Below are 9,156 nucleotides of genomic sequence, written 5' to 3'. Positions count from 1 at the left end.
TCTTCCATCAGCCTTGGCCTTAGCCCAGGAACTTAACATGAATCAACGGCGATATGATTTTGCAAATATTTTCGCTAATCGTCTAATGGGTTTACAGTCCATTAAGCCACAAGCTCATAATTTGCCCCAATATCGTAGGATTTCTTCGCAGCAATCATTAGGAGCTCAACCAAGGGATGTTCCTATGGAAGTTGATCCATCCACAAGTCGTTTTCGTTTAAATAGACCTAATTTGTCTACTAACGAACCCCCTGTTTTCCGGCCACAGTTATTTCCTCGAAATCCTTCATACTTTAATCGTCAAAATTTATCCGCAAGCAGACCTATCCCACGTGAATCCCAGAACAATACGCCTGCCCCAGGCCCCTCGAGACCTAACTTAAACCAACAAGGTCTTAGAGTTCCCTTCAAACGGCCTCTAGAGTCAACTATTTCGGTTCGCGATGATCCCCGAAAACACCAAAGAATCAACAATCTTCAGACCGATGAGACTGAAGAACTTCAGTCTGAGGATTGGGATGCTGAGGAATATATTGATCAAACTGAGGATCAGTTAGATGACATCCAGGAACAGGTTGACTATGAGGACGATGTTAATTTTTTAGGGTAAAGTCGCTTCTTCCCTTTATAGAGAAGAAGCTTGAAGATATGATGACCCTTAAAATTCTCGTAGATACGGGCTCTTCAAAAAATTATATCAGGGATTTTGATTTGCTAAAAGGAATTCAAAGGGTAAACGAACCGTTTACAATTAAAACAGTTAATGGTGAGACGGAGATCACCCATAAGACGAAGATAGAGCTTTTTGGACATGTCGAAACGTTTTTCATTTTACCCGATCTAACTAGTTTTGACGCCATTATTGGTTATGATTTCCTAAAAAAGGTAGGAGCAATCATTGATGTCAAGAGAGGGTATCTTTATTATGGCCATGAGGGCCACGAAGAGCTAAAATTTCTTTACTGTAAATCGGTTAACTCAATCAAAATTGATTTTTCTTCTATCCCTGAGTCCATTTCGAAATCTTTCCGCTCGATGATAACCCGACTCAGAAGCGTTTTTGCTGACCCAGATTCAGCCCTACCTTTCAACACAAATATAGTCGCGACGATTCGTACTAATACTGATCAACCAGTTTTTTCTAAATCGTATCCTTACCCATTCGGGGTCACTGACTTCGTAAATTCTGAGATATCCCACTTATTGCGTGACGGGATAATTCGACCTTCTCGTTCTCCGTACAACAGCCCAATCTGGGTAGTCGATAAAAAAGGACAAGATGAGAACGGAGAAAAGAAGTATCGTCTGGTCATTGACTTCAAGAAGCTCAACTCCCACACCATTTCCGATAAGTATCCAATTCCGGATATTTCCGTGATCCTCTCAAGTTTAGGAGAAGCAAAATATTTTTCGACGATCGATTTAAAATCTGGATTTCACCAGATAATGATGAAAGAGGAAGATCGTGAAAAGACTGCTTTCTCAGTGAACAATGGGAAGTACGAGTTTTGTCGACTACCTTTCGGTTTGAAGAATGCACCGAGCATTTTTCAACGTGCGATTGACGACGTTTTGCGGGAGGATATTGGTGTCCGGTGCTACGTCTACATTGACGACGTTATAATTTTTTCTCAAGATATTGGACAACATCTCAAGGACATTGAAATAATTTTGGGAAAATTATGTGATGCTAATATGCGAGTATCCCCAGAAAAGTGCGAGTTCTTCAAACAGGAAGTCGAGTTTCTTGGATTTCTTGTGTCCGAAGGCGGTATTAAAACCTCTCCTGAGAAGGTTCAAACAATTTTAAATTACGAAGAACCTAGAACACTTCGCTCCTTAAGAGCATTCTTGGGATTATCCGGTTATTACAGGCGATTTGTCAGGAATTATGCGTCTCTTGTGAAACCGCTTACAAAATACTTGCGTGGCGAGAACGGTAATGTTAGCGCCAGACAATCCAAAAACATACAAATAACCTTGGACAATGATGCTAAAGCATCTTTTGAGAAAGTCAAACGGATTCTTGCATCCGAGGATGTCTTACTTTTTCAACCCGACTTTAATCAACCATTCGACTTGACCACAGACGCATCCTCCACTGCAATTGGAGCTGTGCTCTCGCAGAAGGGAAAGCCAATTACTTTTGTGTCACGAACACTTTCCAAAGCTGAAGAGAACTATGCAACTAATGAGAGGGAAATGTTAGCTGTTCTCTGGTCCCTTCAAAAACTTCGAAATTACCTTTACGCCTGCAAAGGTGTTAATATTTTCACTGACCATCAACCTTTGACATTTGCAATGTCACATCGTAACTCGAATGCTAAAATGAAGCGATGGCAAGCCGCTATTGAGGAATATGCTCCGACTTTTCATTATAAGCCCGGCAAGGAAAATATCGTCGCCGACGCCTTGTCTCGACAATTCATGCATGGTATAGATGACTCTGATTCATCAGCTCCGACACAGTCTCAGGATTCTCATAACTCTTGTGAATCTACTGCCTCCAAGGACGAAACATTGTCCAGAACGACGGCTGCTCAGGAGGAAACACTGTCCCAAATGGACGTTTCCGAGTCAGGTGACACTGTGCATAGTGAAAAGTCCCTTTCCGATTTTATTCGGTCAAGTCCTCATCCCGTAAATTGTTTCAAGAATCAAATCGTTATCGCTCCCGGAAACGATAATTTCTATCGAAGGAAAATTTTGTTTAAAAAATTCTTGAGGCACACCATCGGTTTTAAAGATCAGGAATTCCTTATAACGAAATTGAGGGAATCCATTAACCCTTCCGTGAACAATGGCATTCATTGTGAGTTATCTGTTTTGGCTATATTTCAAGATTATCTACAGAAGGAATTCCCAGGTTCAAAGGTGTTATATTGCAAGTCCTTAGTAATTGACGTGACAAATCCTGATGACCAATCGGACATAATCGCGAAAGAACATCAGAGAGCCCACAGATGCTATAAAGACGTTTCCACGAAAATACTTCAATCCTACTTCTTCCCAAATATTTCAAAGCAGGTCAAAGCATTTATTTCCAGCTGTGACATCTGTTGGAGATCTAAATATCAGCGGAAGCCTATCGTGGAACCTATTCGTGAAACTCCTATCCCTACTAAAGTTGGAGAAATCTTACACGTTGACATTTTCTCCACTAATCAGGCTCAATTTCTGACTTGTGTAGACAAATTGTCCAAATTCGCTCTAATCGAGCCCATTTCCTCGCGTTCACTTGTAGATATAAAGCCAGCCTTGATAAGAATTTTGAGTTTTTTCAAGAAAACAGAGCTGCTTGTTACTGATAACGAAAGGGCTCTTTGTTCTGAAACAATTAAGGCTCTTCTCCGGATCCATTTTCAAGTTAACCATTATAAGGTTCCACCATTTCACAGTTGAAGCAATGGACAGGTAGAAAGATTCCATTCCACACTGGCAGAGATAGCTAGATGCCTTGCCCTCGAATACAGAATTATGGATACGGTTGAGATTTTCTTATTGGCTTGTGACAAGTACAATCGATCTATTCACAGCGTCACTGGGGAATGCCCAATTGATATCATTCATTCTGTTTCCCCCGACCGATTGAAACAAGTGTCAGACAGAATCAAAGCTGCACAAGGCAAAGTCTTAGAATCTCACAATCGGCAAAGAATGCATCGTGTGTTCGATCCAGGTAAAAAGGTATACGTCAAAACTACGCGTCGAGTAGGAAATAAGCTTACCAGCTTATTCAGTCCGGTAGTGGTTTTGGAAGACTTAGGAACCAAAATCAAGACAACCCGAGGGTTAATAATCCATAAAAGTAATATTAAGTAATTTTTTCCTTTTTATCTTTTGATTTAAACATTTCCTTTTGACGAGTATATTCTCTTGTCAGTAGCATCAAATAAGTTTCATCTTTTAATCTCCTTAAATCTAAGTTTATTCATTGGAAGTAAGTTTACTTTTCGCTTTTATCCTTTTTTTTTAGACACTGGATATGGCTTGTACAGGCCTTCAAAGTAATTGAATACACGAAATCCCCTTACATTCCCATTCATGAAGGGAAAGTAGGTTTGTACAAGGAATCTCTTTACTTGGATCACACCGTCAATTTGACACTATTTGAGGAAATCGCTTTTGAAAATTATCAATTGCAAAATGATTTTTCTGACGTTGATAGTGTCTCTACATTCATCAAAAATGACGCGGAAGAAATTTTAAAATTACTTAGCATTCTTAGGAAACCTTACTTAAAAAGAACTAGACGTGCTTTTGATTTTTTGGGAGACGCTCTAAAGTTTATAACGGGTGTTCCAAGTCATGATGATTTTGAAGATGTATTGCTTAAAGAGGAAGCTCTTATTCAAAATAATAATCAGCAATTAAAGATAAATACTCATCTTCAGGACAAGATCAATGAGCTCACGAATAGACTTAACGAGGTAACTAGGAATAATAACATTCTAAATTTGGAAAAAAAGCATACTTCTGAAGTAATTTTAACCAGGAATAGAGCTGTGATTGAATTCCTGAACAATTTAGTAACATCAATTAGTTTGGCTCGTTTAAACATTATAAATCCAATTCTATTGAGTAACATTGAACTTGAAAAAATTACAGAGGTTGAGGAAACCACTTTAACATTAGCAGAAATTCTTTCAGTTTCACAAGTTAAAGTTTTTCAAAATGAGTCTTTTATTAAGTACTTGGTTCTAATTCCTAAAATCAAAAACATTTGCGACAATGTGATCCTTTATCCAGTTATTTTTAATAATTCATATTTGAACTTAGAGACCAGGAAAATTGGAAAATGTCGCTCAGATTATGTTCCTTTGACAGATTGTAGGAAAGCTATTCAAATCAATTTTTGTAAAGAACTAGTAAGGGCCTCCTGCGCACTCTCTCTGTTGAATAACCATTCAGCATCCTGCGAAGTGATCTCGTCGCGTCATGGAGAAGCGGTCGAGTTGGTAACCGACGGACTCGTCATAATTAACGACGCCAGCGTAACAGTCTCTACAAGGAACCAGAATGAGACTCTCCGCAAAGGAACGTACCTTGTCATCCACGAGGAAGCCGTCCAGATAGGTGATCAGCAGTTTGCGAAGCCTAAGAAAATTATAAGCAGAGAACCCCTACCGTCAAGATATGCAACCATCAATATCACCAGAGAAGTCAACAAGATCACCCTTCCGTACCTAAAACACTTACACCTGGAAAATACCGAAAGGTTGGGTACCATAGCGGACGACCTAGTTAGCCATAGAACAGCATGGATCTCGTTGACATCAGTCGTTATTGTTCTTCTGATCGTATGCACGATTTTGGCCCGTAAGGAAATCATTCCGATGCTTCGAGGAGTTAAACAATCTCGCGAGGGCCCTGGAGTGATGTCTGGGGAGCAGATAAACCTCTTCGTGCAAAGAACGCTGAGGGAGACGAACAATTCAGGAGAATCTGGTGAAGCTGCATTGAGCGGGGACGCTCAAGCTTGAGAGGGGGAGCAGTTAGCAACGCGCGCAATCTTGCGCCAACCCACATCCCTGCATTGGTCTTGCATCGCACGGATATAGGGTTTCTTCTGATAAAGCGTGCATTCTGCAGACGCTTGATCAGCAGAAACCCTCGCCCGTGCGAATGTGACGCCAAGCAGCGGATGTGGGAAAAATAAAGAATTCTGCCCTAGGGCTGAGATTGATTTGAATAAATAAATCACTCTTCGTCGAGTGTCCAAAGAAACAACAAGTCTTTTTAATTTATATGATATCGCGTACTACGGACGGCCGGACGGCCGGCCGGACCCGAAAATGGCGGACTATCATTTTTGGCATCAGGGATGTTCAAAACATATACCCTGTGAATTTCAGCTCGATCGGAGCACTTTTAGAAAATCGGAGTATCACAATAGGTGTGATTATGAAAGAATCACACCTAAAAAGTTGTTTTACAGCTGATCTTTTTTTCCCTCCCTTCTTCACCACAGGAATGACCAGGCAATTTTGGGAGAAGCTTCACTTCTCTGTGAACCGCAGCCAGTGCAACATTAAAATAAATCTAGTAAAATAAAAGTCAATTTTTTTTGTCTTTTAACAAAATCTTTTCTTCGCTTCAAACTGTCTTTCTCAAGACAAACCCTTTCCAAGATCAGTGAAAAGTTTTATCAGTGGTGGGTGATAATTTCCCAGCCAGTGCGTGACAATTTTTTGCCAGTCTGCGAAGGAAGACGCCATCGAAGGAAATTTGTTTTTGGACCTCCTTCGCCGCATATTAGGCTCTGTATTTAACCAATTTCTCCACGTCTCTGCCACCAGGTAAAGCCAATTTCACCCCCATTGTTTTTGGACCTCCTTCGCCGCATATTAGGCTCTGTATTTAACCAATTTCTTCACGTCTCTGCCACCAGGTAAAGCCAATTTCACCCCCATTGTTTTTGGCCCTTCGAAGTCATCGTCATCCAATTGAGAAGGCGTCATACCAGCTTGTTTCCCGCCAAGCAACCAGTTCATTCCACCAGATACCATCAGTCTCTGCCGCATCGAGCTTCAAGGTCAGGTACGTTGTAAAAGTGTAGAGATTAGACTTTGTGCGATTTCCCAACCATACTTTTCCCACCCCGTGATTGATTCGCAATGACTTTATTAGGTAAAAGAGCCACACTCAAGGGTCAGCTAACACGCATAGAGAATTATGTTGAGTCTGTTCGCAAGGATGAATCTTCCTTTTCTGCTGCGGACATAGAATCCAATTTAGCTAAAATTGATGATCTCAAATCTCAGTTAAATGTGGTGCATGAGGAGCTATTAAATTCGGGACTTGATGAAGCTATCGAAAATGAAGAACACTCAAAGTTATTGGATCGTATTGCTCAATTACGGCAGTTTCTAGTTGACGCTATTGATCGCAAGGCCGACACCAATTCCGAGCATGAAGACAATAACCTATATTCCAATCCTGGATTTTCTGGTATTTCAAATAAATCCTCCAATATTCAATCGTCTCACAGTTCTTTGGAACAAGCTATTGGTCTTCTCCTTCAACACCAAGCCCAATCTGAAGTCAGAACCCAGAACATGTCTGACCGGCTTACTCAGGCTGTGTCCGTTAATACCCAACCACAAAATCGAGATTTCAATGCCAATAAGCCACCCAAACTCCCAACTTTATCAGTCCCAGATTTTTCCGGAGATTACACAGAGTGGAACCATTTCAAAAGTATGTTCATCTCCATTGTCCACAATAATTCGCACTTATCAGACGTTCAGAAGATGCAGTACTTGATGAATTATACCAAGGGAAATGCTGCAAAGCTAATTGGAAGTCTTTCTCTATCAGATGCCAATTATATGGTAGCCTGGGATACCCTATCCTCACAATATGAAGATCACTATTCAGTTGTCCATCAGCTCATACATAAGTTTTTCCAGATGCCAAAAGTTTCCGATCCCACCCCCGCTGCGTTCACAGAGCTAGTCACCACCTCAAGGTCCATTCTAAATGCCCTGAATGCCATCCAGATCACCAGTAGAGATCCCTGGATTATTTATATCCTGCTGAGTAAATTAGATTCCGAGACCAAAGTCCTTTGGTCCAGAGAAGTCAATGATAGTTTGCCCACCTTGCCAGAATTTATACAATTCTTGAAGAGTCATATGAAGTCCATACAAAAATGTCCTCCACCAATCACAAAGCCAAATCCACAGTTTACCAAGTCAGCCAATGCTGGCCCAACCAGCAATAGATTTCAGAAAGCATCAGTTCTTGCCAACATCCAACAATGCCAATGCCCTCTATGCAATGAGACCGAACACAGGTTGTTCAGATGCCCCAAATTCCTCGATAGTTCCCCCTCAGATCGTCTTGAGTTTGTTAGAGCAAACAATATATGCCGAAAATGCCTAAGAGAAACCCACCTTACAAAGGATTGTACGTTTTACACATGCAGAAAGTGTCAAGGACACCACAGTACTCTGCTACACAATGCTTTTAAGCCTTCCACTAATCCTCAGAACCAGCCCAAGTGTCCGGTAAGTGACACAAGTCCAAAGAATCGTGCCAACCTAACCACCACTGCCCAACAGAAAGATGTTTCCTTGGTCCAACCAAACGACAAAATGTCAGAGAAATCAGAATTTCCCACCATTCCTCCAGCCATAGTTGGCTCATCCACATCCTCGCGTTCTACGGTCCGGGTGTTCCTCGAGACAGCAGTTGTGAGGGTGTTGGACAGATACGGTGTTCCACACCTTTGCAGAGCGCTTTTAGATGCTGGCGCACAAGTGAGTCTAATTTCACAGTCCCTCTTCCAGAAACTCAAACTCCCAAAGTCTCTGTCCGAAGTGTATATCGGAACGGTAGTAGAAGGAGGTACTAAGGCCAAGCACCAGACTTTATGTCAAGTCCAAGCCATGGACGACAGTCCAGATTCTCAGTTCATGTTAACCTGCCAAATCGTCCCATCAGTACTCCAACAAAAACTGCCAAATTGGAACGTTCAGGCCGATCAAATTCCCATTCCCTCAGATATTTCTCTAGCCGATCCGACCTGGCACGTTCCACAGCCAATTGATTTGATAATAAGCAACGAGTTTTATAACGACATTTATACCAGTAAGATTCTACGCTTGGGTCAAGGATTTCCAGTTCTCAAAGAAAGTTGTTTCGGCTGGGTAATTTCCGGGCCTCTAAACTAGTTCATCCCCAACTGATCAAATTGCCTATGTCGGGACCACCCTAGCTTCTATCGATTCGTCCCTCAGGAAATTTTGGGAAGTAGAAGAAGTGTCCCCAGATCACCTCAAAACTCCAGATCACGAGACAGTCGAGAATATCTTTCAAGAAACCACTACCCGCGATGGCACGGGACGATATATTGTGCAGTTTCCTTTCCGGCCGAGTGTAACTCGCTTGCACAATAATCTTCCCAATGCCACCAAACAATTTCTGCTTCTCGAAAAACGCCTATCTAACAAACCAGAGATTAAGACCCAATACCACGCAGCTATGCAGGAGAATTTCAATCTCAATTTCTTTGAGAAGGTACCACCGGAAGAGATCAACTCCACCTCCTATTATATGTCACATCACGCTGTCATTAAGGAATCCCCTGTTGGTACCAAGCTACGAATAGTCAAGAATGCGAGTTCCAAATCGCAAACCGGGCTCAGTCTC

The sequence above is a fragment of the Phlebotomus papatasi genome, unplaced genomic scaffold (genome assembly GCF_024763615.1).
Source record: "Phlebotomus papatasi isolate M1 unplaced genomic scaffold, Ppap_2.1 HiC_scaffold_138, whole genome shotgun sequence".
In the NCBI taxonomy this organism is placed as follows: domain Eukaryota; kingdom Metazoa; phylum Arthropoda; class Insecta; order Diptera; family Psychodidae; genus Phlebotomus; species Phlebotomus papatasi.
The sequence above is the reverse complement of the archived record's forward strand: the minus strand, read 5'-3'. Positions refer to the sequence as shown.